Consider the following 13002-nt stretch of genomic DNA (forward strand, 5'->3'; position numbering starts at 1 on the left):
TGGGAGTGTGTTGTGACACAGGCCTTTGCTCCCCACTGTGGTATGGTGAGTACTGCTGGTGTGACACCTGTCCTGCTGTGCCTACAGCTCTCCTATTTGTGTGCTCCTGCAGGTGTTTGAAGCACCTTTGCTAAGTTTTTCCCAAATGGCTTGCCAAAGTGTTCTGCCCTGGGTGGTTTCTTTGCCAGTGGGTGACATTTGGCAATGTGTTGGTCAGGGTCTTGTCCAAGAGCAGGCTGCTCAGCAAACCTGGCCTTGGCAATGCCACCAAGCCAAACACATCAGGGCCAAACCTCAATCATATTTAGCTCTTGTGAAGCCTGAAAGCCTTTTTCAGATCTTTGCCATGGAGCCTCCACAGGCCCTGTTTTGAACAGAGATGTTTTGTCCTTTCTAGGCTTTAAACAGTTCCCCAAAATAAACCCTCTGCTATTTACCAGCATTGTTTTCTTTCTGGTGTTGAATGCTGATAAATAATCAGACCCATTATATTGTATTCGTATCTGCCCTGGTAGCAAATAATTACCACAATTACTACCAAATCAAAATGCTTCTGTTTCTTCTGGTGTCATTAGCATGTCCCAAACATTTTGTTCTTGTGGTTGAAGGTGCAGTAATAACATAGTCCAAGTGCAACACCCGGAGCGGAGCTTCCCAGCACAGCAAGCTTCCCAGCCATGATTGCCTCTGAGATGCTGCTAATTTTCAATCACAGTGTCAGATCCTCTTCTACCGCAGGGAGAGCAACTGCTTAGCCTGTGATGTACCCAATTTATTCTGGTAATAACCGGGTTGGCTGTGTAGCCATCTGTCTGTTTTGCGTGCTCCTCCTGCCCCCGCCCTGCTCCAGCACACAGACTGAGCCGTGCCTGTGGCCTTGCGGAGCAGAGGGAAGGCACCGCTTTGCCCAGGCCATGAAGCAGGTCTGTGTCCACCGAGAAGGGAAGAAATGTTCCTCCCTGTCTCTGCTGACCTCTAGATGTCAGGGCTGCCAGCAGTGGGGTCTGCTGCAGTTATTTCCATCAAGCGGGGCAGGAAAGATCCCTTTTCAGATAGGGCAGGGTGGGTTATCGAGATTTGGTGGCACTTTGGCCCAAGTGAAGGGAGCTATGGCCCAAGTTTGTGAGGAGGAAACTGAGGTAGGGAGCAGCTGAAGCAAGGACTAAACACAAAGATAGGGGAAAGATACACATCAGCCTGAAACTGAGTCCACAGATATGAAAACCATCATGGTCACATGGCTCTGTCTGTGAAGAAAAACATTGTATTGACTGGATCATTATAAAGCTTCTAATTAAAGAGCAGAGTCCTCTCTGCCCTGTGTAATGTTACTCAGAAACAGACCTGCACACATCTCCTTCAAAGCAGATGTCAGTCAGGGTGCAGCCCTAGATCAACAGTCATTCAGAATCAGTATTGCTTGAAACCACTGGGTAAAATCAAATATAAATAGAGCAGAGAGCATTTGAAGCAATTAGGGTCTCGGGGGAGATTCAGTCCCCATAACAAAGCCAAGGAAAGGGGAGATGATGCATCATGTCTGTAATGCAGCGAGGACATGCAGAAGCTGGATTACTCAGAAAACTTGGAGCAGCACATATGGTTCCTATTAAATCACCTGACCTTTCCATCTCCACTGGTATTTCTGGGGCTTTCATTACTGTAGTGTTCTACAAACTGTAGACTTATGATTGCCCCTGGGACACAGCACAATATTTGAGGTAAATAGGCTTTTACTTGTGCACACCAAAATACCAAATTTTCTGGCTATTTTTGAACCCCACTGGTACTGCACAGAGGAAAGATCCTCCCTTTGGAGCTGAAATGCAGAACAGAGTAAGCAAAGAGTTGAGGTCCTTAGGGAGATCACTCGTTGCACAAAGACTTTCAGCTGTGGCTGGAATGGAAAGGGAAGCAGGTGGCAGAAGTGTTGGCACTAACTGGCATGCTTGATGTAGGTATTGATGGGTATTAACCACCACAATTGATCCCAAGTGAGTGGGATCATCTGAAGCACCAGTTAAAAGAAGAAAATGTTCTATAATTTGTGGCCATGGGAATCCAATTTCTTTGTACCTAAAGCAGTGCTGTCTAAACACCATGAGCAAGGTATTCAGAGCAGCTTCACACTTCCCATTGCTCCTTCAGTGAGCTTTGTCCACGTGCCAAAGGATGTTACAGCTGTTCTTCAGGTGAGTGGGGAGCTGGGGCAGCTGAGTGGCTTTGCCCGGTGCTGGGTTGGGCTATAGGAATCAGGCCTACACCCCTGTTCAGGGTGTGCAGGAGGAGAGCTGTGAGTGAGTGCCTCTCCAGCCCCACTCATGAGGGAACGCTGCTCCATCAAGCTCCTCTGTTCTAGACCCAGGACTTAAGGATAGCTCACCAAAGGCACCTCCTGGTGCTGAGCTGGGGATGCTGCCAAGGGCTTCCTGCATGAGCAGGCCTTTGCTCTGTGAGTGGTGCTGCTGCTCTGTGGAGCTGAGGCTGGCCAGGGCTCACTGCAGAGTGTCTGGAAATGCCCTGGACATGAACCAGAGACTTTGGGCTTCTCAGCTGGGGTCATCTGCTGTGTGGTTGCTTGCCACTGTAAAAGGCTGGGTACCATGGACTGGCTAACTCCTCATCTCACCTTCCCATGGCATCTTTGCCTGGCAAAGTTTTAGCCCTTTCCTTACAGTAGCCACTCAGAAATTAATCTTCTAAGACCTGTATGGGTTGGAAACCCCCATCAGGCTTTGGAGACGCCATCATTGCCTCTGCCTGATGGCTGAGCTCAAAGGTGGCCTGGCCTTGACAATCCTACATCAACCAGGAGAACAGCACATTGTCCTGGTGCTGGCACTACCAAACAATTCACTGACTCCAAAGGAAGAGTATTTATCTTCCCTCTGAGAAATGGAAAGTGTCTTGATGTCTGAATCACTCCCTTGCTTTCCTTTGTGTCAGGTAAATAATTTGGGCTTCCTGGGCTTGTGACAGAGCAGGGATGGAAATAAACAGGGTGTAGCTCAAGTCATCCTTTCATGTCACGATCTTGGCTGGGCCAGGCTGTTGGGGATGTGCAGCTTTGCTGGGGACTCCCTTCATGGTGAGGACAGAGCAAAGGTTCCATTTCTCTTTGATGCCATGTCCAGGTGTCCCACCACAGCTGCCAGCACAGACTTGCCCCTGTATCTCTGAACAGAAGAAAGACCCTGAGACCAACGCCAGGCAGATGGGGATGTGCCTGAGCTGATGTGGTCCGGAACAAAAGATGTCCCTTGAAGATGGTGGAGCATGTAGAGCTGCCTTCCAGCTCCAGATCCCTATGGGGCCTACAGGCAACGTGAGCCTCCTGCTTCTCAAGGACTTACCTGGGGCAGCCACGTTGCTGATTCTGGGGCAAAATAGGAGTGGGCAGGAGGGCGGCACTGTCCATGCTGACAAACTGCTATTCCCAATCACTTCCTGAAGAGGAAAAACAAACAGCAAATATCTGCTTGATTTCTCTTTTTTTTTTTTTTTTTTTTATATCTTTGATAAGCCAAGAGAAGGAGTGGCAGCAGATACCCATTTGCAGCTCAGGGGTGTGCAACAAAGAAGTGCCTGCAGCCAAAAAGCAGGACTGGTAGTGCCTGAGAGGAAGAAGAGGTTCTTCTCCCTGTGGATTTATAAAGTCTTGGCTCACAAAACAGGAGGACAAAGTGCATTGCCAAAACGGCATCATGCTTAATGTCTGGGTCAGAGAAGCTCCAGCTGAGCCCAGGCAGCCCCTTCCACCTCCCCACCTCTTGAGAGCTGGCCAGCAGCTGAGGACCAGGCCAGCACCTCACCCCGGCACTGACAGGAAGGTGAAAGAACCATGGGAAAACCCAGCTCTGGTTGCTGCTGTCAGCCTGGCAGCAGCTGCAGTATGGAGAATATTCCTCTGCCCATGGGCCCGCCCCACCCTGCCGTGGTCTGCCTCAGCTGTATGAAGGCAGCAGCAAAGGCTGTCCCAAGGGAGCAGGGAGTGATGGATGACCCAGCCGGGCCAAGTTCCTGACTGCTGCACACGAGGAGCAGCTTCAGAGCAAGTGCTGGGCGCTGCAGCTGGATCATCTCAGTACTGTGCTAATCCCATGGAGCACAAGCAGGTCCCTGTTGCCTGTGCTTGTTGCACGGGCACTCAGGGCACAGCTCTGCCCCATCCTCTGCCAGGGCAGTGCCTGGCACTGCTGGGGCTGTCCCCAGGGGTGATCATGGAAAACCAGCCCTCACCTTCTCCCTCGTCCAGGGCACCTTGCACTCTGCTGTAAAAGCAGCCTTTCCCCATGTGCCCCTGTGCCTTGCCATTTACTACACTGCAAGGGGAAAAGGTGGCTCTGGCACTTTCTGGGATTTTGGGATGTGATGCAGCATAGTCAGTGGGATGGGCTCAGAGAACACCAGCACCAGGGAGACTGCAAATCTCCCATGGTACAGTGTCCTATGTGTAATAAAAACTAGCAGTCCATTTTGGTCAAAGCAAAGAGAGCCCTTTGGAAAAGCCTGCCTTAAGAGGACATGCTGTTTCCAGAGCATCCTACAGCCCCCTGATGATGCTGCAGTTGGTGTCAGTGCACACAGTAAACTGCTACAGTACTAGCAGCCCCAGAGATTACAAAATCTTAAAGAAAGCATCAAAACTCACAGCACTGGCTTTAAAAATAGATTTAAAACTCTGCAGTTTGAACTCTGCCTACGCTGGGTTTTGAAAACTTTTGGATTTAGCTGGTCTGCATTTTTAGGTACCTTTTGCATTGCAATGGCAAGGTCACAACAATTACAGTAGAGAGTTTATTTCTTGAAGAGTGTTGAGATTATCATATATTTATATGTAGAGGGAGGGGGCTTTAACAGTTCTCTAGGCTCTGAGTCTGTTAAAAATTGCAACAGCCCCTGACCAGATAATAGATTAACCTCAGACCAGTTTATCTGTGTGGTTACTGATCACCTGCTCTAAATGAGCAAGTAGTGGACTTGCCTTTTCAAGGAAATCTACATGTTTGCAGATGTGCTGACAGAGCATAATTTCCGCTGGAAATATTGGCAAGGAGGAGGGAGAAAGTGAAGTGAATCTCAATGCCCAGGAAAGCATAAAGACAGGCTGATAAATAATCAGGTGGTGAAACAGCTACTTGGCAGTAAGTGGCAATAACTGGTGAGGCAATTGCAGTGCAGTAAAGCCCAATAAGAAAATATGATGTCATGCGTGGCCCTGCTTGGCCAAAGTGTGCCACTCCCTGCAGAAAATAGCAAAGAACTGTAAAAACAAAATATGTTTGTGTTTCAACTGGAAACTGAGGCAATAATCACTATGGTGAAGTAGCAAGCAAGCTCTTGGTGAGACATTTAATTTTTTCTCCCAAGGAAGACTCTGCCACCCATTGGCTGGGGAGGCTGGAAGCTGGGACACAAAGCGAACATTGGCTGCCTCTTTATGTGCTCCAGCCTCTGGGGCTGGAGCAAACATAGAGGGAGGCCCTGAGGGTGTGTTCCAGAGGACCCACAGCCTTGTGTGCCGTGGTCCTTTCTCCTCTCCCAGTTCCTCCATATCAAACTGGAGAGTGAGCCATCAGGAGATGCAAAATATAAATATATACATGGGGTTTAGAGCCCCATGTAATGGCTGTGTGTGGGGAGGAACAGTGTATCTGAAGACGGGGAAATCTTCCCAAAATCCTTGCAGGGAGATACATCAGAAGGTCAGACTCGCCATGAAAGTGAACACCAGGGAGTGAAGTTTGCAAGTTTGGTACCATGGTTTTTGCTCCTGAGTTTGCAGGTACCTATTGCTGCACAGCAATCCCTGTGCCAACAGTGTTTCTTGCTGGGCATCCTCAAAAGGAAGGCCCCTACAATTGCCAGCCTCTAGCAGTGCTTCCACTTGTCCCAAATTTCTGCTGAGAGACCCATGGAAGCTGCCAAGGCTCCACCCCAGAGACAGCTACCCTTCACAGGGAAGATGGGGTCAGGTTCCATCAATACTTGTGGAACAGTTTGGGGTGAATTACAGAAACATAATGATTCTTTTGATTCTGGGGAAGATTTCCCAAACCTCCTCACTGATCTAGTCCAACTTCAACTCCACTTCTGTCTGTCAATCAGCACCAGGCTGCTGCTGACAGTGGGGTGACAGGGTTTGTTTTCCCACCTTCACCACTCAAGTTTAAAAAGAAAATCAGACCCTTTAAAAATAAAAAGATCCAAAGAAGAAGACAAACAAAGCATCCAGCAGCCTATGTTAGAGATGTTATGAATTGCTTTTGAAGATGCTTGTTTGCCTGCATAATGACAGAAGTGCCTTCCTCTAACAATGCTGCAGAAAAAAACCACCGTCCCCCAAGTTTGGGGTGCTCTGGAGGGCAGCCATGCTGGAATTGTGATTAAGTGTTTTGGGCCATGCCTTTCACTGCAGCCTGCCAGATAAATATTTACAGCTGACCACGGAGAAGCAGGGGGGGGAAGGAGAGGAGAGAAGACATCTGTAATTTCTTTGGAGTCTTGCTGCATATCAATTTTAATTTCATTCTCTTTTTTTGTTGTTTTTCCATCCACACATCATTGTCTCTTTCTCTCAACCCACAGACAGCTAAAGAAAAGAGTTTTGAGAGAAAGGTTATTTCTAAAACCTCAGGGGACGGATCCTGCTTGCAGTGACCGTGGCATAAAATCTGGAGCTGTGATAAACCAGTGCTGCAGAGAGCAGACCACAACCTTTGGTTTACTAACTGGCATAAATCTAATGTAACATTATTGATCTCTGTGGATTTACTCTCAGCCTCATTGCCTCCTCCCTTGTTTTCTTCACAGCTCGCTTTATCCATGCGAAGTCACTGCCTCTGTGGCTGCAATATGCCAGTAAATTGCAGTGTTACACCCACTTCTCAATGGTGTAAATGATTCCCTCCGTTTGGCCTCTGTTCTCAGAAGAAAGCAATTCTCCATGCCCAGTGGGAAAGCATCAGCCACAGCCTTGGCCAGAGCATCTCCTCCCACTGCCCCCAGCCTGCCAAGGTGTCCACAGCTGAGCCCTGCAAAGAGGGGGCAACCTGGAATGGCTTATGTGAGTGAGGGCCCTCAGCCCTGGGGGCTCTGTGCATCTTGATCTGTGAGCACATATGTCCTGCTAAGAAACATATGCAGGAATCTGTAGCTGTAAAAGCCACTGCACCACCCAGTAATCCAGCCCAGATGTGCCTCTCCTTTCATGGCACGGTCAAGGGACCCCTCCAAGCTGAGGCAGGCAGGGATGGAAAGCACTGCTCATGTTCCCTCACCCCAGTGAAAAGTGACCCTTGCAGAGGTCCAGAACAAGAAGGCTGGTGGGGACAATTGACTTTGGGATGGGGATTGGAGCAGCAGGAGTCAAGTGATGCTGGTCCTGGTGCACAGGCTGGGAGGCTGGCGAGCTTGGGGTCCCTGTGAGAGTCAAACATGAGCGTGTGCAATGCAAATGCTGCGCTCACCTGAGCTCCCAAAGCTTGGTGCAGAGATCATGCAGGCAGCTGAGCCTTGTTGGGGGGGTGCTCACCTCCTTAAAAGCTTCAGACTTGAGAAAAGAGGCCAAGTAATGAGAGTCTGGGGGGTGGAATTAATGCTGATCCATTTGGAAGAACAGGGGAAAGAGTTTATGTTTTGTTGTAGGTCATGTTTGCAAGTGAGCTACCAGGATCTCCTGATCCCCATGTGGTAGCAGCTTGGGCTTGAGGCTTATCCCTGCTCTTATCAGTGACCTTCTGAGTAGCCAAAAAAGTAGCATTTCAAAAAAACATCTGTGATGGCTGCAAAGTCATCTGGGAAGTTACTCTTTCTGTTAGTGTCATAAAGCTGCATGGCCCTAAATAGAAAGTGTGGAGGCAAAGGTCTTGCCCCCAGGGCTTTGCAGTCTCAGCACAAAGAGTGCGGTTATAAAGCAAGTCACGGAGTCCAGGAAGGAAATTTATGGCTCGGGAGATGGATAAATAATACGCCAAGATCAACAGCAGTGGTAATGTTGAATCGTACCGAGTGGAGTTGCTCTGCTATTACAGGGCTGTAACAGGCTTGGAACCTTGCACTGCAATGAGCCAGCTGCTGGAGAGCTGCTGCAGCACTGAGGCCCTGCCATGGGCACCACTGACTCCTGACAGCCTGAAGAGGCTGTTTGGATGGGGGAGAGCAGTGCCACTCACCAGGGATGTGTCCTCCCAGCATGACCCTGCTCCTGGGGTCAGCGCTGGCTCGTGATGAAGACGGGGGTTTTACAGTCACGGACTCACGCATCACCTCCCAGCGGTGATGTGACCTCATGGGGTGCTGACATGGCTCTGACTCTTCTTTTGTCGACCATCTGGAAGCCTTTTGGGCCCCCAGATGTGGTGAGAGGAGAATTAGGGTTTGTGTAGCTCTTGGAGGTGGAAGGAGACAAAATTTCAAATCTTGGCAGTTTTTTGTGGCTCTTCTCAGCTTTCCCATCCACCTCCTTACTTCTGTTTGACTTTCTTCTCTCATGCTGGAAAGTAAAGTCACTCCACTGTTTACTTTCTCTGTTCCCTGCCCAAGTTGTTAAACATGTCCTAGGTCACCCCTACTAATGGATAAAAGAGTGGTGGAAATCCATTTGTGGATGTGTCTCAAAGGAGAGGTTGGAAAAACATGTCAGAAGCACTGCAGGGATAGCTGATGTACTCTTGGGATTGCTGATGGATTAAACAACCTCCCATAGTGTTTTCCAGCCTTAATTTCTGAGCTCCTCCGACCCCTAAGTTCTGTGCTGTACAGAACACGTAGCCAGTGTTTAGTCCCGTACTTATTCTCCACGTGCACTGTCTGAAAGCAGAATGAATTGTTTGGGGCAATATCCCAGCCGCCCCCAGCTGCTCCCAGGCACTGTACAACCATCCCCTGTGCACGACCTGAGACACCAGAGACAAACTTAACCCCTCTCCTCGGGGTTTGCCCTTTGAATACTCTTGAAGGTCCAGCTCCTGGAGTGCTGTGCTGACACGTGGCTCTCATCTCCCACATCCTCAAAGCAATGACAACAGGGCTCCTGACGGGAGAGGAAAGCTTGTGTGTAGCTTTCACAGCAAGAAAGCAAACCCAAGACCTCAATCCTTTAAAAAGAAATCTTACATTTTAAGAAGGATCTTCTGATTTTGGTAGGGACAATTGCCTGAAGCTTGGCTTATACAATCCTCATGGTTAGAAGACCTAGTGTGAGAGGGATCTGAGAAGCAGCTGGTGAACAAGACCTTCTTAAGACCTTTCCAGGCTAAAAGGAGCCTGGAAAATTATTATGGAAGGATCCACAGTGGGCAGCGGAGGATCAGCATTTTGCTCAGCCCTTCTGCCTATGACACAGACCTGCATCTGTCCAAACACTGGCGCACCCCTCCGCTGGCCGACTCCAGCCAAGGAGGGGCAGCACGGTTCGCGTCCGTCTCCCGCAGGGATGGAGAGCTCCCCGCTTCCCTGCGTGTCAGGCTGGCTCCCTGCAGCTTGCCCCGGCTCGGGTTTCAGGCTCTGGTCTCCGCGTGTGTGCACTCGCGTGTGCTTTTAACTCACTCTGAAGCCTTCGCAGGAAATTAATTTGTGTCAAACGACTGGGTTTTGTCCTCCCTTTGGTTTCATGAGGGCAGGGGCTGGAGGATGCTGTTGATTCAAAATGCTGCAGCTACTGCCCTGCTCTTCTGGCCCCACAGCTGTGTGTGCCTGGTGCAGCTTTTCTCCAGAATCAACTAAGGGGAAACTTTCTGGTGACAGCTCAACCATTCTAGGCATAGTTATCAGGAATGAGCCCAAAAAAGCAGCAGAAGTTGTTATTCTGGAGTTTGAATTGATTCTTGCACAACAGCAGGGTAGCAAGTGGCTGGATAATCCAGAAAATGGGTAAGAATGACAGGCAGCAACCTTCTGTGTGTTCCTCAGGATGTAACATCTCCATCACACAGCAAGTGCTGCAGCTGATCTGTTTGCAGTGCAGGGGACGTGCCCGTGGATCTCCTCACTCCTATCGTGATCCTGTCAGTTCATGGAAACCAAAGAGGTTTGATCCAGGTTGGCTCTTGGCTGAGAGTCCTAGGAGAAGAGGCCAGGGTGTCTCCAGACGTGACCACTTCTTTTCTGGCTCGGTAGGATTGATCTCTGTAGCCTGCTGTGACAGGGCTCTGTGAGTACTGACTTCTGGAGCCTGAGCTGATGAAACAGGGCCTTCACATTTCTGTGACCAGGAAATATGAGCCTGGGCCACACATGCCTCTCACAGCCAGATTTCACTCTATTTCTTTGAGCTGTGGATTTTTTTTTTTCTTGTCCCAAATTGCTATGCTTAGAGATCCTATTTACTTGCTAATCTACAGCAATTTTACTAGCCCAGGGGAGCTCTATTTGGGAATTAAGTGAGTGATGCACTGGTGATTAACGTGCAGTTCAGAAATGCTCTGCATCCCTTCAGCTCAGTGGCTGTGGGAGGCCATAGTGGACTCAGCTATACAGCCACTACAGTGGTGAAGTGATCACATCATTATTTTTCCACTGTCAACAACTGTCTGTGAACCCCACAGGCAAAGTGTCCAGAGCAGGCTTACACAAAGGATGACAAATAGCTATTGCCCTCACTTGCTCTGCCAGCTCAGGGCTGAAGGCTGCATAGTAGAACTCATGGACGTGACCCTGCTGAGGTTCTTGTGGGTACAAGGAAGATATGCAATAAAGTTCCTTTCCTCTTCTCTCACTGTGCTTAGAAAAACCCAAGCCCTATTGCTTATAACCACTTCCTGCCCTTATCACTGAACAATTAATTCTGCCACTGTGACCTTAAATGATGCTGTTTACCAGGGTTGCAGTGGTCATATCTCTGATGATGTCCTTTTACCAAAAGAGCTTTGCTCACATGTGCATCCCTGAGTGGGTGCACGTCACATGTTACAGCCATCCATGACCTGCCTCATGCCCATCACCAGTGGTGGAGAACAACCTCCCATGGCGTGGTGGGTTCAGCAGGACATGCAAGTGCATCAGGGTGTGCACACGCCTGCAGTGGGGGTACCACGCTGCAGATCACAGGGAAAATGAATCTCTAAAATGTTTCATTTATAAAGTGTATTGCTGTTGCACTGCCGACCTTGGGCCCCAGATTTATTGTCTCAGCACAGTTCAGAGATATTTGTTGTAGATTAAAAATGGAAGAAATAGGAAGGGGGCCAGGTATGTAGATTACTGAGTAAAAATAGAAGCTCTCACATTTGTTTGTTGTATGAATTTAGGTTTTGTTGCTTTCTTCCCCTGCTAATTCTTTTCTCCCCTCCCCCTTTCATTTATTCCTAAGAGCCAAGGGGTCACGTCTGTGTTTTCTTGTGTGGCCGCACACAGTATGTCCTGACAGCTCTGCTATCTCTTAGGTAGAAACTGAGATTATCCAGGCATGGCTTTTGGAAAGGAAAACTCACTACAGGCAAATCTGCTTCGCTTTTAGTACTGGAGGTACCGTTTAATCTCAGCCCCTGACTGTTTCTCTTCCCACAGCTCCTCTGTTTGGAGGAAAGTCATCAACTCAACACATGACAAACAAATTAACTCTTTTTTGTGGCCACATATTTTCAAAAGAAGAGCAGTTCTTTGAATCCTGCTCAGCTGGTTGTGTAACACAGCTCAGAGAGCCTGGGCCGTGGTGTCCGGCTTACTGGCATGGCAAGGCTGGCATGTCCCTGGCAGGATCTGACCGGGCACTGGCTGTGATGGTGCTGTGGGCAGGCACAGAATGCACTTACACTGCCTGGGCCCATGCAGGGGCTTGTGGAGAGCTTCTGCCCTCACTGACTACTTATATACTGACCTTCCCACCAAACCAGTCTCCAGTCACTCCTTTTTGTAGTGTAGCTGGGATAATGGTGGGAGGCAGCAGGGGAGAGCATGTGCTGTGAGGGGGAGAGATGAGAAGCGTAAAACCACAACTTCTTTTCACCTTTAATTGCCAGCATTCAGCTCTTTCTCTGAGTTCCAGTGGGCTGATGGAGGTTTGCTCACACTATCACGATCTGACTTTGCCATGGAATGAGGCAGGTTTGTCCACATTCACAACTGAAAGTACAAGATCTCAAATACTTCTCCTCACCACCTCTTACTGATTATCTCCTGGGCTGGATATGTCCTCACTGTGGCACTGGCTATGTCTTGTAAGGCAAAAAATCTCTGGGTATCAAGCACTCAGTACCAACAGAGCACCTTTCTACAAAAGCTTACACTGTAGGTTGAGAAGACAGCCACAAGGAAGGAGATACAGATCCAGAGAGGGGAAGTGCTGAAGGATTTTGAGCCAGAGATGGTATCAAATACCTTGTGTTTGATTTATGGTTCTGGTTCTCCATAAAGCTTTACTCCAAATGGTAAATTCCCCTTGCAACTCTGAGCCCTTCCTAGCAGGCCTGGGCAAATTTAAAGGGCTAAGATTTGGGATCCTACATCCTATCACTTGAAGGGAGCATAATCTTTGTGCTAAGTGTCAGCCCTAGCTGTGTGAATCTTAAAGCCACAACTATAAGCAGCCACAACTATAATACTTCATCCATCTTGTGACCCTCTTAGGAGGCAGAGCATCCCACATAAGTCCCCTGCTAATGCCTATCTCTCAGGGATTCCTGACAGCCATCCAGTAGCTTTCAGCTGAAGAGCTGGAAGCTATGGCCATCTTGCTGGATGCCAGGATCCCCACTCAGCTGTGTTTGTGGTGTTGGGTAATCTTATGAGTGCTCTCCCCACACCTATCTTGTCACCTTTTACCTCTGCATCATGCTGTCCATTGTAAAGGCTGCGGTACATTAAAAAATCTCTGTCTCCAGTGAGGTTTAGGTATAGATTCTAATATCATAATTACAGCATGTAAACAAAATACCACTCGATTATTGAAACCATATTCAGTGAAGCTTAGCTCCCATGCAAGAGATACATACGAATTTAATTGCTGTTAGACCTCTGCAAATATCCTTTCAGGGAGGCACTGGTATTATTTAACACACAGAT

Source organism: Onychostruthus taczanowskii, unplaced genomic scaffold (genome assembly GCF_017590055.1).
Source record: "Onychostruthus taczanowskii isolate IOZ18803 unplaced genomic scaffold, ASM1759005v1 scaffold42, whole genome shotgun sequence".
NCBI classification, from domain to species: Eukaryota; Metazoa; Chordata; class Aves; order Passeriformes; family Passeridae; genus Onychostruthus; species Onychostruthus taczanowskii.